Raw genomic sequence first — 24,324 nt, forward strand, 5'->3', positions numbered from 1 at the left:
TTATGTATTTTATTTGTTATTTACATTATTATAGTTTTTATATATACATTTATTAATATGATTTTTTCGCATCCGACCTAGATATGGACCAAAAGGTCTCATATCAGCATGCTCCGCCTTTGTAATCCTTTGACTCTAGTATTTTGCTTTCCACCTTAGCATCTAGAATGGTTATTAAAAATTGCAAGAAAAGCAATGTAATCAGTTTACTAAAATGACCTGGTAATTAGGTTCTGTTTCAGTATTGGCTAATATTTCTCTCTCTCTCTCTGTGTGTGTCTCTCTTTAGTAGTTGAAAGATTTTTTTTTTTTGGGGGGGGGGGGTGACTCTAATTTGCATCCAATTGCGTCCAGCTGCATTCAACGATGAAAACATGCTTCATATAGACATTAAATGCTAAATTATAAACAATAAACTGTTTTTTTAATTACAGGAGTCCCTCAAATAATGCGGGGGTTAGGTTCCTGAAATTACCGCGTATGACCAAATCCGCATATGCTGACTTTCCATATTAAATACCGAGAACCATATGTATGTGTACATATGTGTATTTACCTAGTTGTATTTTGCGGGAAGGGGAGCTATGCTCGTGATGTCCCGCCTTTGTATCTCGCAGTGTCTAGTTTGTTTTTAAACTCATGAATGGTTTTTGCGCATACTATTTCATTGTCCAGTTTGTTCCAAGTGTCCAAAACTCTATGAGGAAAACTGTTTTTCTTCAGTTCTCTTCTATAGCTATGTTTTTTTATTTTCTTTCCATGTCCTCTTGTGTTTCTTTTGTCCCAGTTTAGTAAGTTCTCTCTATCGAGTACCTCTGTGCCTCTCATGATTCTGTAGATGGTCAATAGGTCACCTCTCTCTCTTCTTTGCTCCAGTGTCGGTAACTCCAGTTTAGCCAATCTCTCCTCGTATGATAGGTTTGCAAGTGCAGGTGCCATTTTTGTAGCTGCTCTTTGGATTCTTTCTATTTTCTTTATATTCTTTTTGGTACAGTGTTAACACAAAGTCTCTTCATACAATAATCAAGGCATTATCAATGAAACCAAAATTTTTTTCATCATGTCTTCGTCCAAGTATGTAAACGCCACTTTTATTGATCTTAGCAAGTTGTAAGTCTCCCCGACAATTTTGTTAATCTGTATATCATAGGACAAGTCGTTCGTGATAATTACTCCCAAATCTTTTTCGGATCCTACTTTCTTTTTTTTTTTTGTGTGTGTGTATTTACCTAGTTGTATTTACCTAGTTGTATTTTACGGGAAGGGGAGCTATGCTCGTGAGGTCCCGTCTTCATATCTCATTTTATCTAAACTATTTTTAAATTCATGTATTGTTTTTGCACACACCACTTTCTCATCTAACTTGTTCCAACTGTCTATTGCTCTGTGAGGAAAGCTGTTCTTTTTCAAATCTCTTCTATAGTTGTCTTTTTTTTATTTTCTTTCCGTGTCCTCTTGTATTTCTGTCATCCCATTTTATCAGATTCTCTCTATCAGTAATTTCTATGCCTTTCATGATTCTGTAAATAGCTATCAAATCTCCTCTCTCTCTTCTTTGCTCTAGTGTCTGTAGTTTAAGTTTTTGTAGTCTCTCTTCATATGATAGTTTTGAGAGTGTTGGTGCCAGTTTAGTAATTGCTCTTTGTATTCTTTCAAGTTTTTTTATACATTTTTTTTTACTTGGTGACCATATCGTTGCTGCATATTCCAATCTTGGTCTTATCAGGGTGATTAGGATTTTCCTCACCATTTCTTCATCCAGGTATGTAAATGCCACTTTGATTGTTCTTATTAAATTATAAGTTTCTCCAAAAATCTTATTTATATGTTTCTCAGGTGACATATTATTCATAACAATGACTCCCAGGTCCCTCTCATTTTCTACTCTTTTTATTCCTTCTTCTCCCAAATTATATGATCCTGTTATTCTGTTTTTGCTTTTTCCAAATTCCATTATACTACACTTTTTGGTATTGAACTCCATCTCCCACTTCCTACTCCATTCTTGTACTTTATTTAGATCTCTCTGTAGTGATTCACAATCCTCTTCAGTTTTCACTCTTTTCAGTAATTTTGCATCATCTGCAAAGAAGCTCATATAGCTTTCAATTCCCTCATCCATATCATTAATATATATAGCAAACATTATTGGGGCCAGAACTGTTCCCTGCGGGACACCGCTTATTACTTCATTCCATTTTGAGTGCTGATCTCTTATCACTACTCTCATTTTTCTTTCTTGCAAAAAGTCTTCCATCCAATTTAGCAATTTACCTTGTATTCCTCCTTCATATTCTAATTTCTTAAGCAACTTCTTATGTGGTACTTTGTCAAAAGCTTTTTTTAGGTCTAGAAATGCACAATCAGCCCATCCATCTCTTTCTTGTATTATATCTATTAGTCTTGAATAGAAACATATTAAATTGGTGACGCATGATCGTCCTTGTCTGAATCCAAATTGCCTTGGATTTAGTACGTTGTTTTTTTCCAAGTATTTTACCCATCTACTTTTGATAATTCTTTCACATATTTTTGCTATTGTACTTGTTAGAGAGACTGGTCTATAGTTGGTAGGTTCTTCTTTATTTCCTCCTTTATATATAGGTACTATATTTGCTTTTTTCCAATCTTCTGGAACTTTTCCTTCTTTTAAGGAACTGCTTATTATGCTATGTATTTTGTCTGCCAGTTCATTCCTACATTCTTTCAGAATCCAGTTTGCTATTTCATCTGGCCCATGCGATTTCCTGACATCAAAATTACCCAAGTGTGTCAATATTTCATTCTTCGTTACTTCTATTTCTTCCATAGGGGGGACTTTTTCCTTCCACTCAATCTCTTCAGGTTGTATATTTTCCCTTGTAAACACTGATTTAAAATGTTTGTTCATAATTTCTGCCATTTCCATTTCCTCAGTGTATTCAACTCCTCCTTGTCTTAATTTCTCCAAGTCTTGTTTGTTTTTCAGTTTATTGTTTACAAATCTGTAGAATAGTTTTGGTTGATCTTTACACTTTTCTATAACATCTTTTTCATATTTTCTTTTTTCCTCTCTGCACTTTTGTACATATTCATTTCTATAACCAGTATATATTTTCCATTTTTCAGGTCTTCTGTCTTTTTTCCATCTGGTCCAGGCTTTGTCTCTTTTGTCTTTTAACTCCCTACAACTTTTGTTGTACCAGCATTTTACATATTCTTTTTCTTGTTTTTGTCTTGGGACATACTTTTCCACTCCTTCTTTGTAAATTTTTGTCAAAATATTCCATTTCTCTTCCACTGATGTTTCTTCTTTGTATATTTCTTCCCAGTTTTCTTGTTGGAAGAATTCTCTTATTTTATCAAAGTTTGTTTTTTCATACATCATTCTTCCTTTTCTATATTGTTCATTTCTTTTCATATATTTTTCTTCATTAAGTTCCAGTTCAATCAATATGTGGTCACTTTTACCTATTGGTGTTTTATATTCAATCTTGTCCACTATTCTAGGTTCAGATGTAATTATTAAGTCTAGCCTCGATGGTTCTTCTTCATTTCTATACCTAGTGTTCTCTTGTATCCATTGTGTCATTGAATGGTCAGTAATCATCTCAAGTAGAGCATTTCCCCATGAGTCATCACCACTCTTTACTGTCATTTCTTCCCAGCAGATTTCTTTGCAATTAAAGTCGCCCATCATAACTATTCTTCCTCCGTCTTCCATTATTTTAGTTAATGCTATCTTTGTGTCCCCTAACATACTTTTATGTTCACTCTCCTCCCATGAGGCTGTTTTCGGAGGCACATAATTGATCACAAATTTTCTGCTCTTCTTATCTCGGTCTTCCAATTCTATCATAATCATCTCTACTGTATTCTTTCCATATATGACACCTTTCACGTTTATATCCTTCTTTGTCAGGAACATAACTCCACCCCCTTGTTTTTTCTCTCTGTTTCTAATCCAATAATTGTATGTATCATGTCCTACACTGTTGGGTGGTAGTGGGCCTTTTAATTTTGTTTCTACAATTCCCATTATGTCCGGTTCTTTTTCTTTCAAATAATCATTCAGTTCATTCAATCCTGTTATCAATCCATCTATATTTGTGTAAGACACTCTTAGTTTTCTGCCACTTCCATTGTGTTCTCTGTTTCCCTTATGTTTTTCTTTAGTATGTCGAACTGCTTTATTTTCATGTTCACTACTCTCCAATAGAATCTCTCTTTCTCTGACTCCGTTCTTTCCTCGTTTTTTGCCTTAGCTTCAATTCTTTTCTGCTTTTCTGCCTCTCTTTCCTCCTTATTCATTTCTCTTTTTATCCATACCTTTTTATATTGATCATTTGTTGCTAGTTTCCCTGTCTTGGATAGAATTTTCTCTGCCGTTGTTTGTGACCTGAATTTAATCTTAATTGGTCTGGTCTTATCTGTACTATATTTTCCGAGTCTGAATTTTTCCTCAATTTCCTTTATAATTTCTGGTTCATCTTCCTGGACTAATTTTAATAAACTGCTTACCCTTTCATTTTCCTCCTTGATTCTTGCGGTTCTATCTGGGTTATGTTTCTCTTCCATTCCTAATATAATTATACATTTCTTTTTGTCAGCTAATTCTCTTACTATATTCTCCTTCTGTCTCATCACTTTAATAACTGAGTCTTCATTATGTTCTTTCAATTGCTGTTTGACTATGTCAGTGAATGAAACCTTATTCCCTTCTTGAGTTATTCTCCAATTTTTAGCTTCTGTAGCTATTTTCTCACTGTTTTCATTACTATTCTTCTTCAATTTCTCATTCTCCTCCTTTACATTTCCTAACTGTCTTTTTAGGTCCTCTACTTCTTCAGTTAAGTTTCTGTTAGCCTTCTCTAGTTGTTCCAATCTTTCAATTCTCTGGAAGATGGAGTCTACCTTACCTAACTTACGTTCCAAGTCCTCGATCACCTTATCAACTCTCTCCTCTAGTCTTATCAGTCGGGGGGGGGGTTGTGTCCCCCCCACCCTCTTTAAATCCCTGGAACATATTCTCGTCACTTTCTACTGTATTTCTCCTCTCTATACTTCTAATCTTTACATTTTTATTTGCCATTTCGTCATCCGGTGGTCGTTTCATGTTGACCTTACGCCCGTCTGCCTGGGCCAAGTCCTCCACATCCTCATTTCCTTCCATTTCCCCAGCAATCCCTCCCCTTCTCCTCTTTTCCTACTTACCTACTGCCTCACGAGCAATTTCCCCCCCCCCCTGCAAATACAAAAAGGCACTTCTCTTTGCGTTGGGATCCACAATCGGCACTTTTCTTCAGAACGTTCTTCAAGCCGTCCGTTCGTTGAAAGTGTGTGTGCGCGCGTGTATGTGGTGTATGTATGTGGCGTTTGTGGCGTATGTATGTGTTTGTGTGTATATACATGTGTGTGTATGTGGTGTATATGCATATGTGGCATATATACATATACAGGTATGTGTGTATGTGGCGTATACACGTGTGTATGTGGCGTATACACGTGTGTATATGTGGCGTATACACGTGTGTGTATATGGCGTATGTATATGTGTGTGTGGCGTGCATGCGTGTATGCGTCTGTTCACATGTACAAGTAAGCATGTACGTGTGTGTGTCTGTGTTCGTATTTATGTGTACACGCACGCGCATTCACAACATACACTGGTTGTCTAACACGTGTCTGCGTGTGCGTCTCTACACGTGTGTAAGCGTGTATATGTGTTTTTGATCTCCCAAACCACCACCGCCAGTAACAATAAGAACCTCATAAGAGAAATTAAGACACGACAAGCGCAGTCATTATCAGACTTATTAGTTGTGTTCCAAACAAAAGAAACATTACACTTCAACAGGTTAGGGTGGTAAAATTTCACGATAGCACGGCGCAGGTGGTGGAAGCGACAAGCTAAAGCTTGTTGGCTATGACAAGGAGGAGTTGAATACACATAGGAAATAGAAATGGCAGAAATTATGAACAAGCATTTTAACCCCTTCCATACGGTGCCGCATACGTAGGCGTCATGAGGAGCAAGTGGATATGCGAGGCTGCCATATCGGCGTCTTGATTATATTTATTGTAGTCGCCCCTGCGTTTTGACATTCTCTATAAACTGCCCTTAATCACATTCTCTATGGTTTTCAGAATTCACGGGAAAGAGAGAACGATCGATATAAGCGGTGACTATATTTTATGATGCGAGTATTATTACGACACGTCGTACGGCTGGCATTGGCTGCTGCCCGCGAGATTTAAGGCCCGTACTGAAGAGGTTAAATCAGTGTTTACAAGGGAGAACATACAACCTAGTGATATCAAATGGGAGGAGAAAGTCTCCCCTATGAAAGAAATAAAAGTAACAAGGAATGAAATAATGAAACACTTGAGTAATTTTGATGTCAGAAAATCGCATGGACCAGATGAAATTGCAAACTGGATTTTGAGAGAATGCAGGAATGAACTGGCAGACAAAATACATAGCATAATAAACAGTTCATTGAAAGAAGGAAAAGTTCCAAAAGATTGGAGAAGAGCAAATATAGTACCTATATATAAAGGAGGAAACAAAGAAGACCCTCCAAACTATAGACCAGTCTCTAACAAGCACGATAGCAAAAAATTTGTGAAAGAATTATCAAAAGTAGATGGGTAAGGCATTTAGAAAAAAACAATGTACTAAATCCAAGGCAATTTGGATTCAGACAAGGACGATCATGCATCACAAAATTAATATGTTTCTATTCAAGGCTAATAGATATAATACAAGAAAGAGATGGATGGGCTGATTGTGCATTTCTAGACCTGAAAAAAGCTTTTGACAAGGTGCCACATAAGAAGTTGCTTAAGAAATTAGAAACTACAGGAGGAATACAGGGCAAACTGCTGAAATGGAAGACTTTGCAAGAAACAAAAATGAGAGTGGTGATAAGAGACAAACACTAATTGGGATGAAGTGATAAGTGGTGTCCCACAAGGAACAGTTCTGGCCCCAATAATATGTGCTATATATATTAATGATATGGATGAAGGCATTGAAAGTTATATGAGCTTCTTTGTGGATGATGCAAAACTGTTGAAAAAAGTGAACACTGAAGAAGATTGTGAGTCACTACAGAGTGACCTCAATGAAGTATGGGAATGGAGCAGGAAGTGGGAGATGGAGTTCAATACTAAGAAGTGTAGTATAATGGAATTTGGAAGAAGCAAAAAAAGAATAGTGAGATCATATAAATTGGGAGAAGAAGAAATAAAAAAGTAGAAAATGAGAAGGACCTGGGAGTCATTATTATGAATAATATGTCACCTGAGAAACATATAAACAAGATTTTTGGGGAAACTTATAATTTAATAAAAACAATCAAAGTGGCATTTACATACCTGGATGAAGAAATGGTGAAGAAAATACTAATCACTTTGATAAGACCAAGGTTGGAATATGCAGCAACAGTGTGGTCACCAGGTACAAAAAAATGTATAGCAAAACTTGAAAGAATACAAAGAGCAATTACAAAATTGGCACCAACACTCAAAACTATCATATGAAGAGAGACTAGCAAAACTTGAGCTACAGACATTAGAGCAAAGAAGAGAGAGAGATTTGATAACTATAGAATCATGAAAGGCATAGAAATTATTGATAGAGATGATCTAATAAAATGGGATGATAGAAATACAAGAGGACATGGTAAGAAAATCAAGAAAGACAGTTATAGAAGAGATCGGAAAAAGAACAGCTTTCCCCACAGAGTAATAGACAGTTGGAACAAGTTAGATGAGAAAGTGGTGTGTGCAAAAACAATACATGAATTTAAAAACAGTTTAGATAAAATGAGATATGAAGATGGGACACCACGAGCATAGCTCCCCTTCCCATGAAATACAACTAGGTAATACACAAAAAAACAAAAATCTTGTTGCATCTGAAAGACAATTTCTTCAGAAACAAAATACTTTTTAAAAATTTTGAAATAGCTTGGAAAATAAGGGAGTATGTATGAGAAATAAATGTATGCACTGTGAAAATACAGTAAATTTAGGATTAGCACACCCTACAGAGCCATTACCTTGGCAACCAGTAATGCTGTTTTATCTTATCCAACATGTAAGACATGAAATTCAAAGCTTTCACCATGTACACTATCGTGTCATGTAGTATATCAAATTAAAGGGCTTTTCTTCCACATTTTGAAAATCTAGGAAATTTTAGAATTTGCACACCCTATGGAGCTGTTACCATGGCAACCAGTAATGCCTTTTACCTCATCCAATGTGTACCATGTGACAAACAAAACTTTCACCATTTACATAATCCTTTCATGTAGTATATCAAATTAAAGGACTTTTCATCCACATATTAAAAATCTAAGAAGTTTTAGAATCAGCAAACCCTACAGACAACAGAGTTTCAGGAATAATACAGTTGCTGTTACCTTGGCAACATGACTGACAATCACAACTGTCCCAGGAAAGAATCACTTGTACTCAGAGGGTTAAACTAGACTGTTCAGCATCAGAAAAGAAAATATTTCTCAGTTAAAGACATTTAAATTATTCTAGACCTCAGATCTCAAAGGGTTGTCTGTTCAGCATCAATGAAGAAAATATTTCTCAGTTAAGGGCACTTAGATTATTCTAGACCTCAGGCCTCAAAGGGTTAAAGGCACTAAAGTCATTCCAACCCTTAGTCCTGAAAGGGTTAAGCTAGACTAGCAACATCAGCTCTTAAGCATCAACGAAGAAAATATTTCTCAGTTAAGGGCACCTCAGGCCTCAAAGGGTTATTTCAACCCTTAGTCCTGAAAGGGTTAAACTAGACTAGCAACATCTGCTGTTCAGCATCAAAGGAGAAAATATTTCTTGGTGAAAGGCCATTGAATCATTTTAGGCCTTAAAGGGTTAAAGACACTTTAAATCCATTCTAGCCCTTAATTCTCTGGGTTAACTAGACTAGCAAGATCAGCTGTTCAGAATCAATACCTTCTAAATTACACGACTTAAACATTCTTTGAAGTGTCTATACAATCAAAATATGCTGACAAATTGCCAAAAAACGATATTTTTTTCTCATTTTAGAAGATGCTTCTGGTAGCGTTGCTATTCTAAAAATAAAACGCCAATGATGTAGGCTGATGAATCAGTGTGATATTCTAATCACGTGATCTTCCTGGCGGCCGCTTTTGTGACATTGGTCTGGCTCAGGTCACCTCGATCAAAACATGAGAGAAACTTCCAACAGCCACATGCAGCGGTAAATCATCATTGATTTCTACAAAATGTACCTCAGAATGATCGTTATAGTCTTACCTTTACTCTGATCTAGTCACATTTTTGAAAAACGGGGATTTCAGTGGGCTAGAATTGGAAAGGTTCAGCTGAATGTATCCCCAGTTACCTATATCCTAGAAAGATTGTTTTTGCACCGTAGTGGAGCTTAGGTCGAGCTCTGATTGGTCAGAAAATTTCAAAATATTCCTGTGCAACCACTGTGCATTTTTAATGAAAGACCTGCTCCAGCCTGTGACACTGCCAAAGTTGATCGGGATGCTAATTAGCATTCACAAGACAATGAAAGAACGGGACATTTGACTTCTAACGATAAGAAATGTGCTTTATTGATACTTTCATGGGGTAATATTTACATCAAAATGGAGCTTATTTCAAGACCTGTTCAGAGATATTATTAATGGAATTAATGAGACATATTCTTGCCGCAACGTTACGTTGCATCATGACTAATGCGCACTTGATGAGTGGGCTTTGCCAACAGTGGTAGCCTTGCTAGTAAGTCTTCTATCAAGGACTTCTATACCTCTCAAAAATCTGTAGATTGTCAACAAGTCACCTCTATCTCTTCTTTGTCAGTCAGTAATACCAGTTTTCACAATCTGTCTTCATATGACATTTTTGATAATGTTGGGGCCATCTTTGTAGTTGCTCTCTGGATTCTCCCAGTTGTCCTTATATTCCTTTTAGTACTGGGTGACCAGTGTTGCTGTGTACTCCAATAGTGGCCTTATCAGTGTGACTAGTATTTTCTTTACCATTTCTTCATCCAAGAAAGTAAAAGCCACTTTTATTGATCTCAGCAAGTTATAGGTTTTGCCAACAGTTTTGTTTATCTGTTTGTCAGTGGACATATCCTTTGTGATGATTACTTCCCATACCCTGTTCAGATCTCTCTGCAGAGAGTCACAGTCTGTTTCAGTACTCACTTTCTTTATCAGTTTTGTGTCATCTGCAAAGAATCTCATCTAATATTCCACAGCCTCGTCCATGTCATTTACATAGCAAACATTATTGTAGCCAATACTGATCCTTGTGGAACAACACAAATCACCTCTTCCCAAGTAGAACTCAAATCTCTGAGCACTACCCTCATTTTTCTTCCATACAAAAAGTCCTCCATCCATTTCAGTAATTTACCTTGTATCCCTTCTAGGGTGTCCAGTTTTCTTATAGTTTTTTGTGTGGGACTTTATCAAAAGCTTTTTGTAGCTCTAGGAAAGCACAATCAGCCCATCCATCCCTTTCCTATATTATATCTAGTAATCTTGAGTAAAACACATCATATTTGTGGTACATGATCTTCCCTGTCTAAATCCGAATTGTCTCAGATTTAGTATATTGTTCTCCGGATTTTTGTCCATTTACTTTATACAACTTTTTCACAAATTTTTGGCTACTGTGCTTGTAAGGGAAACCAGTCTGTAATTTGTTGAGTCTTCCTTATTTCTGCCTTGATAAATTGATATGATTTCAGCATTTTTCCAGTCTTCTGTTTTTTTTCCTTCTTTGAGTGAGCTACTTATTATGTTATATATTTTGTCTATTAATTTTTCTTTACATAATATTAATATCCAGTTTGCTATTCCATCTGGGCCATGTGATTTCCTGATATCAAGGTTCATTATTTGGACCATTATTTCTTTCCGTGTTACTATTATTTCCCTCATGGAGTGTGGGGTTCAATTCTCTTCCTTCATCCCAGTGTTGTACATTTTCTCTAGTGAAAACCGACTTGAAGTGTTTGCTCATGACTTCAGCCATTTCTGTATCTTCTTTGTATTCTATATTCCCTTGGCATAGTTTCACTATTTCCTGTTTTTTAGTTTACCATTTACATATCTACAGAATAATTTTGGCTGATCCTTACATTTTTCTATTACCGGTATGTCTTTTTCATAGTTTCTTTTTTCTTCTCTGCGTATTTTTACATATTCATTCCTTTGAATGAATATTAGGTGATGTGTCTGAGAAGTTTGATAGGGTTACTAGGCTGGATAGAGTGAAAAATGAAGTGAAGAGAACGGGGATGGAAAGGGAGTTCGGAGATAGGGATGGAGAAAGAGTATTGGATGGTTTGGACACATGAAAAGAATGAGTGAAGAATGATTAGTAAAAGAAATGTGGAAGGCAGCAGGATTGCGGAGTCGGATGGTTAAGGTCCGACTCCTTTGATTCCTCGGACTCCGACTCCGACTCCTTTGATTCCTCCGACTCCTTAACTCCTTGACCCCTATGTGGAAATCTATTCTGCAGATCCATATACCAGCCTCCCACACCTATTCAGCAAGCATTTTATAAATATTTTTCATGTATATTATTTTTTACGTGGAACATTCACTTGTATGATAAATATACTCACATATACACTCAACCAGCTTTATATATATATATATGCACACAAGCACATATATTCGTATAAACATATATTAAATATATAATGGTATTTATGCTCATGATCATCTACCAGCTTAGCACTTTCAAATCTGTCATGGCAGAGTTGCCACTTCAAGCTATATATTTTCTTTTTCCTTTGTGCCCCCCCCCCAAAAAAAAAATCTGTTATTTCATTTGTCCAATCTCATAAACCTATCACAATATTAGGAAAAAATGTGACAAATCATGATGAGGAAAGGTTAATGGAGGATGCCCTACCTAGTACTTACTGCAGATTAAATGAAGCGGCCTTGCTGTGGATGTACTGTGTCCTGCGACACTGCTTCTGACCCAGGGCGGTGGGCAGGGTGCAGGGATGACCCGTCATCCAGGAGGTGCTCAGATGAGAGGAAGGGTGGGAGGGGTGTGGAGTGTATTTAGGGATGAAATGGGTGGGAGTGTTTTTATGCCTTTCCCTTTTTGGCTACCTCCCTTGGAAGGGGGAAAAAGCCTTGGTATATGTATGTATGTATCATAAAAACCAGGAATCAGTTCAGGAAAGAGAGAGACAACCTTCCCCTGTGCACACTGTTCATAGCTGCTGTTGTTCCTCCCCTTTTCAGTCATCACCAAATGCTGTGACATATACTCTAATGTCATTCCTATATGGCCTCTGAGACTGGTCAAAGTTTATCTCAGGGCATTATCCCAGCATGACATAGCTCATACAAAACAGTAAACCACACAAAAACACTTCCATTGACTTTTACATACATGAAGACGTACGTGCATAGTGCATATGTAGTGGATATATACTATTGTCTACACTGTCATGTATGTGTGTACATGATGGAGTTCTAGATGTTAACAAAATTTGAATTAATTAGACTGTCAACAAAGGTAAAGTAGCTAGTTTAAATTATTTAAAGATAAAAATCATCTCTGTCACTTGACAGTTGACAAATTATTCAGGAATTTGAATTAATAATTATATTTATTGAGTATTTATTAAAAATAGAAATACATTCCACTGGCTATAACTCCCATAGTATAGAATGAATGAAACATTAATACAAACTACATTCTGGAAACTTCTATAAATGGTATATATCCTGTAACTAGCTATAAAACTATTCTACACTGGATGGTTATTAAATTTTCTCAACACAAAACATATCAAATTTTTTAGATTTTTTAAACTTGGAATAATGAGACCTACTACTTTCTATTTGCACAATAGCAACAAATTATTTCACAGTGCACATCTATAGACAGTACCAGTATTTTACAGCTTTTGTTGGCTTGCCAATTACTGTAATGGTAAAAATGCAGACAAAGCTTTCAAGAATATAACAAAATATATGTACTGTACCTTGAATAAACCCATATTATTATGTTAATAACTAGGTTAGAAATTCAATCTATAAAAATTTCTTATAATAAAATATTTTATATGTTCCTTGAATCTACCAGCATTATTACGTTAATAACGAGCTTAAAGCTTAAATCTATATAAATTTCTTATTTGTAAACAAAAAATAGGCTTTATTCATAATTATAGAGCTTATAGACTACTCAATTGAAATTTGCAAATAAAAAAAAAAATAGTAGTTTGTACTTTATATAAGTAGGGTAAACTGATATCTTAATGTGATGAAATGGTTGGTTAGACTAGCCTATGAGAAATATAGGTTAGACTCCTAGACTACCCTATGAATAGAGGCAGCCTATAGTCTAGGAAAAACAAATTCGACCCTACAATTTATGGTAAAAAGAAAGGTATATGTGGATTATAAGGTTATTTTGGGATTATCCTTTTCTTTTTTTCTTTTTTGATAAAAAACGAAATAAAACAACAAAAAATTATAAAAAAAAAAATTATTATTGCATTATTTTTATTTTTTATTTTCTTTATTTTCATTTTTTCTATTTTTTTTTTTTTTTAAGAACCCGATAATCAACATGTACCAAAAGAAATAGGTTTTATCTGTGTATATATATATACATATATATATATATATATATATATATATATATATACTGTATATACACACTCATCAAAATTTTAAAAATAATACAAACTGCTAATGATTGGCTAGGTTAGCCTATGGAGATTGCCTAGGCCAACAAACTGAGAGGCTAGTTTAGTCTATCTCATAATCAGCATTAATCATACAACAGGTAGGACCTTACAAGTAGCCTAGGCTACATCACTGGTAAAAGTTGGAAACTTTGGCAAAGTAATCTAAATTGTTCTTGCATCCAATGCTTATTGTTTACCAATTCCTACAAAAAATAAATAAATAAATAAATAAATAAAACATAGCCAAATCATGCAAACTGTATATCTTGTAGGTAATATTTTAGGTCCAGTAGTCACTCAATAGGCTACTATCAATAGTAGGGTTTTCCAGACTATTCCGTATACCAGTATATCAACATTTGTCTTTACCAAGGTCACATTACACAATGTACAAGATTTGGCCTAAATATTTTCTTTTTAATATTATTAAAAGATTAAAAGAAGAAGGGAAGTTGATTCAAGTAGGGAAGAAAAGGTAAAAAGGCAAAGATGATAATGAAAGAGGAAGCGATAAGGGGAAGATGGGCAGAATATTTCAGGGAACTGTTGAATGTAGAGGAGGAGGGAGGGAATGGTGATAGCAGTGGGAGGCGCAAAGAAAATGACAGTGATGGGTGAGGAGAAATAAGAAGAAATGAGGTGGAAGTAGCGATTAAAATGATGAGAGCAGGTAAGGCACCTGGGTCAGATGGGTGTCATGTGGAGTGTCTGAAGAAGGGAGGTAAAGCAATAACAGACTGGTTAGTGAGGTTGTTTAATGTGTGTCTAAGGGAGGGTAGAGTACCAGAGGACTAGAGGAGTGCATGTATAGTTCTGCTTTTCAAAGGAAAAGGGATCAAGTGTGAATGTAGTAGTTTCAGAGGGATCAGTTTGTTGAGTGTAGTTTGGAAGGCGTATGAGAGAGTTATAATTGAGAGAATTAGAAGAGGAACAGAGGAAGTAATTGGTGAGGAACAGTGTGGGTGTAGGAGAGGTAGGGGCTGTGTGGATCAGATTTTTGTGATAAGACAGATTTGTGAGAAAGCTTTAGGAAAGGGTAAGGATGTCTTTTGGGCCTTTATGGATTTGGAAAAGGCTTATGATAGGGTAGACAGGAAGGCACTGAGGGAGGTTTTGCAGATATATGGTATTGGGGGAAAGCTGTTATGAGCAGTCAAGAGTTTTTATGAGAGTAGTAGAGCCTGTGTTAGAATCAGAAATGGAGAGAGTGAATGGTTTGAGGTAAAGATGGGACTACGTCAGGGATGTGTCATGTCGCCATGGCTGTTCAATGTGTATATGGATGGGATGGTACAGGAGGTAAATGCAAGAGTAATGGGCAGGGGACTGGAGTTGGTTGAGGAAAATGGAGAAAAGTGTGAGGTAAGTCAGTTGTTGTTTGCTGATGACACTGCACTTGTGGCAGGGTCAGAGGAGGCATTGGGAGAGTTAGTGACTGAGTTTGGGAGGGTGTGTGATAGGAGAAAGTTGAAGGTGAATGTGGGTAAAAGTAAGGTGATGAGGTGTACAAAAGGAGAGGATGGTGGAGAGTTGGAAGTCTTAAAGGGGAGAGGCTGGAGGAAGTGGATAGTTTTAGGTACTAGGGGTCATATGTGGCTGCAAAGGGAGGAGTAGAGGTAAGCTGTAGATTGACAGAAGCAAATAAATGCCTTGGGGGATTTAAAAAAGTAATGAGAAATAGACATTTGGGAATTAGTGCAAAGAGGAGATTGTATGAAGGGGTGATTGTGCCGACAGTGCTGTGTGGGGCAGAGACATGGAATTTGAGAGAGGCAGAGAGGAAGAGTTTAAATGTGTTTGAGATGAAATGTCTGAGAAGTATAGTGAGGGTTACAAGGCTGGATAGAGTGAGAAGGAGAGCTGGGGTGGAAAAGGAGTTGGCTGAGAGGGCTGATGAAAGACTATTAGGATGGTTTGGATAAATGGAAAGAATGGATGAAGGAAGACTAGTGAAAGGGGTATGGAAGGCAGAGATGGAGGGAGTGAATTTGAGAGGACGACCGAGGATGAGATGGATGGATGGGGTGACAGGGGCGTTGAGCAAGAGGAGAATGTCTGTGGAGCAGGGAAGGGAGGTGGCAGAAGATAAGGATGAGTGGAGAAGGGCTGTGTATAGATGATACTGTGATGAAAAGAAAGGGAAGGGATGGGGGGTTAGGGGAGTGGGGAAAGTGTGAATGATACTTTGACGCAGCCTGAAGGGACTTCTCCCCGTCCTCCATTTTCTATGTGAGGGGACGGAGAGGGGGTCGCCAATTAAGTGAAGCGGCCTTGCTATGGATGTGCTGTGTCCTGCTGCATTGCTTCTGGCCTAGGGTGGTGGGCGGGATGTAGGGATGACATGTCATCCACGAGGAGCTAAGATGTGAGGGTGGAAGGGATGATGGGTGGGAGTGGGTTTATGCCTTTTGACTTGGCTACCTCCCTGATAAGGGGGAAAAAGCCTTTTGTATATAGATAGAATTATGGTTATGGGTTAAAGCATAAATATCTGGTACACTTAGGCCTAATTTGCAATTGTCTTATAACATAATCAGTTTTAAATTAGATTAAAATGGTTCGTGATTTTCTTTACTCTGATTTCTATTTTTCATTGCTTCACTTGTAGGCCTATCGTATTCACTAGTAACCATGATCAGTAGCCTGTTTCTATTTCGTATATTTCAAACCACTAAATTTCTTTGATAAATGTATGATTTTCATATTCTGAAGTAGCTTTATCATAATCTAGCATATTTCTATTAAAGGAAAATGTGATAAAACTACTGAAAATGAAGTAAAAGAAAATTCACTGGGAGACACTGCTTCATGCAGAATCTGCAGCTGTTATTTGTTTACATTAGTTAGTATTAGTAGCACACCATGCTGTCACATGGTGGCAGCACGAATTGATGTTTATTTATGTTGAAGTAGAAGCATTGCAGTATAGTACAAAATATGATATATATATATACAGTATATATATAGTTTCACTCTCCTTACAGGAAACAACTACAAATACATGACCACAAACACTTCTACCCAGACTGACAACGATAGCTTGTCAGTATTGTGTATTTATTTTTTTTTATTTTTTATTGATGGGTTGTTTTTTGTTTCCATCTGGAGAGACCACTTAGTGTACATATACACTGCACACACTCACTATTGCCTCCAAAAGTAAAAGCAAAACTGCTGAATTGTGCAACTGGTAAAACCAAACAGGGAAACCATGTTAAAGAAATAATTTTATTGAACTTAAGGAGTCGGAGATGGATAAAAAAATTCCGACTCCGATTCCGACTCCTAGTACTCTTAGAAATCCAACTTTGACTCCAGCTAAAACCTCCGACTCCCTCCGACTCTGACTCCGACTCTGCAACCCTGGAAGGCAGAGGTAGGAGTGAACATGAGGGGACGACCAAAGATGAGATGGATGGATGGGGTATAAGGAGCATTGGGAAAGAGGAAGGATGGGAGAAGACAGAAGATATGGGTGAATGGAGAATGGTTGTGTATGGATGATACTGTGATGCATGAGAGGGAGTGGGTTGGGGGATGGGAGGTGAGGGAGCATGTGTGAAAAAATAATTTGACACACCCCAAAGGGATTTCTCCCTGTCTTCTCTTTTTCTGCATGAGGGGATGGAGAGGGGAAGTTCCCAATTTAATGAAGTGACCTTGCTGTGGGTGTGCTGTGTCTTGCAACACTGCTTCTGACCCAAGGTAGAGGGCAAGATGCAGGGATGTCTTGTCATCCAGGAGGAGCCAAGATAAGAGGGAGGGAGGGGGATAAATGGGAGTAGAGTATGTAGGGATAGAATGGGTTGGAGTGGATTTTATGTCTTTGTTTTTTGTCTACCCCCCCTTGTAAGGGGGGAAAAAGCGTTTGGCATATGTATGTATAATTTGATGATGATATGGTTTAACATCACAATACTCTCCCTATGAGGATGTATAGGTAAGATTACAATATCTATGGTGGTGCATTTTATTCTGAATACTTCATTAATGAGGCAGTGTTCATGTTTTTAAAGGAATAGGAAAGTTTTAATGATTTAGTATTGAGGAAAGCATTGTCATCCGTAATTCTAGTTTATTGATGTATATAAGGGGGGAAAAGCTTTGGTATATGTATGTATATATATATATATATATATATATATATATATATATATATATATATATATATATATATATATACACACACACACACACACTTGCAGAAACCACTTGGAAAATAAGAGAATTAGATACCAAACGTTTTCGTCTATTCAAGACATCATCAAGGTACAAAGAATACAGAAAATGACCAAAGGTCATGCTGAATATACAGGGTCTAACAGATAAATCCGTACAACTTCTTATCACATGTTTTAAGATTAATATCTCGGGTTATGATAAACAGAGTTATGAAATTTTCAGTATATTTAGAAAAGGCAAAAAGAACAATGATTTCATTCAATGTAACCACCTTCAGCTGTTATGACGCTTTCAACGCGTTTACGAAACTAGGATACATCGTTGATGATCACAGACTTTGATCATGACCCCACAGCCTTCTTTATGTCTGACTACACGGTTGTTATACTTCTGTGTGGATTTTCACATGCCTTGGCCTCAATTCGCGCCCAAAAATAATAATTAAAGGGTTTAGGTCTGGCGAATTTGAGGGCCACAACTCTTTGTTCCAGAACTGCACATTTGACCCTTCGAGAAGGTTGGTGGTCCTCTTCGCTGTGTGGGCTGGAGCCGAGTCTTGTTGGAAGACAAACTGGTTGCCACTAGCCTTATCTTTCATCCAGGGTATTATTTTCTCTTCTAGAACTTTGCAATAGACAACGGCATTGACTTTCTCCTTGTTGTTGAAGAAGTGAGTGAAGACGTCCCCCTCAGTTGACACCACACAGAGCACCATGACACTTGCTGGTTTCTTCGTCGTTGTCTTGTGTTGAACCTCTGAGGATGAGGAGGCTATCCAGCGATCATTCCGCTTATTGAAAGTCGCATCAACCGTGAAAATCTTCTCGTCGGAAAAAAACTTGATGACTGAGCCATTCGACTTCTTCCAGTTCAACAGCTTTTGGCACCTGGTCAAGCGGATTTCTTTCATTTTTTGTGTCAAAAGATGTCTTTTTCCTTGTGAGAATGAGGTTAATCCCAATTTCTTTAATGCTCTGTGAATTGTCATTGTGCTGACACCTCTCTTCTTTGCCAATGTCGATAATGGTAAGGCTGGATTTGCATTGACACTTCTCTTGAGACCAGCTAAAAAGCGAGGTGTTAGAATTCTGCCCCTTCTGGGCTTGTGAGCAGCTCGTTGGTCTTCGCCGGTCTCATCAAAACGTTTACAAACATCGTAAACAGTTTGTCTGGAGTATTTTAGCATCCTTATTATGGCGCTAGGAGTGTGACCCGTGCGACGAAGTTCGCATATGGCTGAACGTTTGGCTTGTTCCATTGCTTAATGTTTATTGCACCGGTGCTAGTATACAACTGGCTAAATTATTAGACAAATGGAAGTATCTGGAAACAATCAGAATTGCCATATGTTACTTTTTAAGTGCTTAAAACCTCTTCAAAGTTTGTACGGATTTATCTGTTAGACCCTGTATATTGGCAGAGAAACTAGGAAAGGTCCAATGTTACCCAACTCCAGAAGAATTATTTACAATCATAAAGTATGTGATTTTGAATACATAGGCCAAACAGGAAAAGACTTAATCAAAAGGATTAGTCAACATAAATACAATATAAGAACAAGTCAAATGTCAAGTGGACTTTTCGTCCACCAAAAAGAGTTTTCCCATAATATTGATTGGCAAAACACAAAACTTATTGCATCCTGTCACAACATTGTAGAAAGAAACATAATTGAATCATGATACATCAAAAATAATTTTGAAAATACATACATACATATACCTAGGGAGGTAGCCAAAAAGGGAAAGGCATAAAATCATTTCCACCCATTCCATCCCTGAATACTCTCCACACCCCTCCACCCTCCCTCTTATCTGAGCACCTCCTGGATGACGGGTCATCCCTGCACCTTGTCCACTGCCCTGGGTCAGAAGCAGTGTCGCAAGACACAGCACATCCACAGCAAGGCCGCTTCATTAAATTGGCAACCCCCCCTCTCCGTCCCCCCATTGCATAAAAGGAGAGGACGGGGAGAAATCCCTTCGGTCTGCGTCAAATTTTGCTCACACATACTACCTCACCCCCCATCCCCCACCCATTCCACCTCATGCAATCACAACATCATCCATATACGACCATTCTCCATTCACCCCTGTCTTCTATCCTCTCCCGTCCTTCCTCAACAGACATTCCCCTCTTCCCCAAAGCCCCCTTCACCCCATCCATCCACCTCATCCTAGGACGTCCCCTCATGTTCACTCCCTCCACATCTGCCTTCCATACCTCTTTTACTGGTCTTTCTTCACTCATTCTTTCCATATGTCCAAACCATCCTAATATTCTTTCATCAACCCTATCTCCCAACTCCTTTTCCACCCCTGTTCTCCTCCTCACCTCCTCGTTTCTCACTCTATCTAGCCTAGTAACCCCCATGATACTTCTCAGACACCTCATCTCAAACACATTCAAACTCCTCTCTTCCTCTCTTATGTTCCATGTTTCTGCCCCATACAGTGCTGTTGGCACAATCACTCCTTCATACAGTCTCCTCTTAGCATCCATTCCCAAATGTCTATTCCTCATTACACTCTTTAATCCACCAAGGCATTTACTTGCTTCTCTCAATCTACATTCTACCTCCACCTTCACTCCACCTTTTCCTGCCACATTTGCACCCAAGTATCTAAAACTATCCACTTCCTCCAATCGCTCTCCCTTAATGCTCACTTCCAGTCTACTGCCACTTTCACCCATTGTACATCTCATCACCTTACTTTTACCCACATTTATCTTTTGCTTTCTTCTATCACATACTCTCCCAAACTCTGTCACCAACTTCCTCAATCCCTCCTCCGATCCTGCCACAAGCGCAGTGTCGTCCGCAAACAACAGCTGGCTCACCTCCCACTTTTCTCCATTTTCTTTAACCATCTCCAATCCATTGCCCACTACCCTTGCATTTACCTCTCGCCCCACCCCATCCATGTATAAGTTGAACAGCCAGGGCGACATAACGCATCCTTGACGAAGTCCCACCTTCACCTCGAACCACTCACTCTCTCCATTTCCAATCCTGACACGAGCTCTACTACTCTCATAAAAACTCTTGACAGCTCCCAGAAGCTTTCCTCCTATCCCATATATCTGCATAACCTCCCACAGTGCCTTTCTGTCTACCCTATCATAAGCCTTTTCCAGATCAAAAAAATCCTTCCCCTTTCCTATAGCTTTCTCACATATCTGTCTTACCACAAAAATATGATCTACACAACCTCTACCTGTCCTAAATCCACACTGTTCCTCACCAATTACTCCTGTTCCTCTCCTAATCCTCTCAATCAAGATCCTCCCATAAGCCTTCCCAACTACACTTAACAAGCTAATCCCTCTGAAACTACTACATTCACACTTGTCCCCTTTTCCCTTGTAAAGAGGAACTATACAGGCACTCCTCCAGTCCTCCGGCACTCTACCCTCTCTCCAGCAAACATTAAATAACCTCACCAGCCATTCCACCATCACTGTACCTCCTTTTTTTAGACATTCTGCATGGCATCCATCCAGACCAGGTGCCTTACCTGCTTTCATCATCTTAACAACTGCCTTCACCTCATCCTTCCTTATCTCTCCTCCATTCTCCTCACTCATCACTCTCATTTTCTTCGCATTTCCCACTGCAGCTATCTTTCCTTCCCTATCCTCCTTCACATTTAGCAACTCCCTAAAATACTCTGCCCATCGTCCCCTTACAAAGGATTACAAAGGCGGAGCATGCCGACAGGAGACCTTTTTATCCATATCTAGGTCGGATGCAAAAAAAAAAAAAAAATTAATAAAATAATAAATATAAACTATAATAATGTAAATAACAAATAAAATACATAAATAGATGCATAGGTATAGTTAAAATAATAAACAAACAGGTAAATAGTAAATAATAAATTAACATATAACTAATAATAAATGAAAATCAGACAGACAAATTATAACAAAACAAAAACAAATAATATAAGATAAATTATAATCATTACAGCATCTTACTTAAGTATTTATCTAAATGATTCTTAAAGCTTCGAACTGAACTACATTGCACTACCTGTGCAGGAAGTTTATTCCATTCATTAACTACACGGTTGGCAAAGTTGTTTCTACCTACTTCCAAATTGAATCTATTTCCGGACAGTTTGAGACCATTGTTTCTTGTCTGATTCTCATTCAATGTGAAAATTTTGTCACTTTTGATGTTGTCAATTCCCTTTAAAATCTTAAAGACCTGTATCAAGTCACCTCTGAGTCTACGCTTTTTTTAGGGAAAACAAATTCATGTGCTTTAGTCGATTTTCGTACGATTTATTTTTGATATTTGGAATCAGTTTTGTGGCTCGCCATTGTACTTTTTCCAGTCTGTCAATGTCTTTAATGAGATTCGGTGACCATACGGAAACAGCATATTCCAAATGTGGACGAACTAACGATTTATATAGCTTGTTAATGAGTGATGGACTTTTGAAATCAAAAGATCGCGCAATGAGTCCCAGAATCTTATTTGCTTTCTCAGAGGCTGAAATACATTGCTTGGATGATTTGAGGTCGTTACTGATAATTACGCCGAGATCTTTTTCATTATCCACTTTTGTTAACGAATTTCCAAATAAATTGTAATCGTACTTACTGTTATTTTTACCTATGTGCATTACCTTGCATTTACTTGTGTTAAATTTCATTAGCCACTTTTCAGACCATTGCTGTAATTGATCTAAATCTTCTTGAATATCTAATTGGTTTGAGTGATCATTTGCCACTCCGCACAGTTTTGTATCATCAGCAAATTTGGAAACAGTAGATTTTAGTCCATGGTCTATATCATTTATATATACTATGAATAGAAGTGGCCCAAGAACGGAACCCTGAGGAACTCCACTTGCAACACTTTTCCATCCAGAAGTTTTTCCATTTAAAACAACTCTCTGTTTTCGACCATTCAACCAATTACTAGACCATTCAACCAATTACTAGTCCAACCACTATCATCTCTCCATCTGCACCTTTTACCTCTTCTTCTCTATGGGGATTGGGACTAGGCATCCTTCTCCTTGTAGCCCGACAGGGGACATTCCTAAAAAAAAAAATTAATTTAAGCTTAGGTTTGTATAAGTTAGGTAACTTTATTATTAAAAATATTATAAATAATTCTTCTGGAGTCGGGTGTCGCAAGACACAGGACATCCACAGCAAGGCCGCTTCATAAATTCGGTACACATAAAACTAAAAGATAGTCATCTGGGAATATACATAAAAATTAATATTCCTCTGAAATTGGCATTATACATCATAAAGTTAGTTAATGGTTATGCCACTACCAATAATTTTCCATGCTCTTTGTATGTTAAGGTTAGCAAACTGTCTAAGCTGTTTTTTGTTTTTATTACTAATCTTACACTGTTAAAATAAGTGAATTGGTCTTCACAATTTTATGTAGCATTTGTTTCTGAATTATCAGCCCCTTCAGTAGTGACTCCTGTAGGGGTGTTCTCATTAATAGGAGGCAGTTTTATTCAGCCAAAAGTATAACTTTGTACTGAAGTAGTCAAGGGTGTTTCAGTTAACCTTTTCACTATGGATTGAATTCTGAATGAAACAAGTTACCTTTTGCTGTGTGTAATGAAAATTTCTCACTATTGAATATCATCTGACAGCAGCCCAAATAGAATTGTTGTGTCACCATACTCTATCAAATAATGTTCAACTTGAAATATGTGACTACACAACTAATTATGTTTCTGTAAGAGGATATTTGTTTCTGTATCACTTTACTGGCCAATGACAGGTACCTTCAAGTGGTGGTCTTCCAAGACAGATGTCAAGGGAGGATTATCTCTATCCTACCTGTCTTTAAAACCTGTCAGCATCCTCATCTCCATCAAGGGGGACAGCCTCTTGCCTCCCCAGACTGGGCTCAGGGTTTGTCAACTTGAACTGTATTTCCACTACCTTTTCACCTTAAAACAAGTATACCAAGGTATCAACTCAATCATTTGACCTTGAGTTTCACTGATTGGAAACCCGGAGCCCCACAGCAGCTGGCAATGGTCCTCATGCCCTCCCATAATTCTCTGGAAAGAATTTGGGACTATGTTGTATTAGTGTGGTACCATTTCTCCTCTATCACTGGGTAAAAGTAGTAGTAGAGGAGTAGTTGCCATTTGTCAGCCCTCCTTATGTTTAAAATTGGAAATGCAAATTTAATCAAGAAAGATCTTGGCCCCAGTCCAAAGACTGTCATCAACTCAGGGCTGCATCTGTAAATGGATATGAGGAAGTTGATGAAGTTGGAAGGTGGGTGGCTGAAAGATGACTTTTAATGCCTTTCCTGTTGGACCACCTTGTATCAGTACCTATCATCAGCCCCTCCCAAAATATGGAGGGGATTAATTAAGATGTATTTAAGTCTTTCATTGCCAGGAGTAAAACAAAAAGTA

At 37.6% G+C, this 24,324-nt stretch overlaps 1 protein-coding gene across 2 annotated transcripts in view; it reads left to right on the top strand.

Annotated features, from left to right (window-relative positions):
• Positions 1–24,324, top strand: part of LOC143041741 (methylosome protein WDR77-like) — a 105,346-nt gene that overhangs the window by 11,397 nt on the left and 69,625 nt on the right. The window lies entirely within an intron of this gene.

The sequence above is a fragment of the Oratosquilla oratoria genome, chromosome 32 (genome assembly GCF_046742065.1).
Source record: "Oratosquilla oratoria isolate Oo_2021 chromosome 32, ASM4674206v1, whole genome shotgun sequence".
NCBI classification, from domain to species: domain Eukaryota; kingdom Metazoa; phylum Arthropoda; class Malacostraca; order Stomatopoda; family Squillidae; genus Oratosquilla; species Oratosquilla oratoria.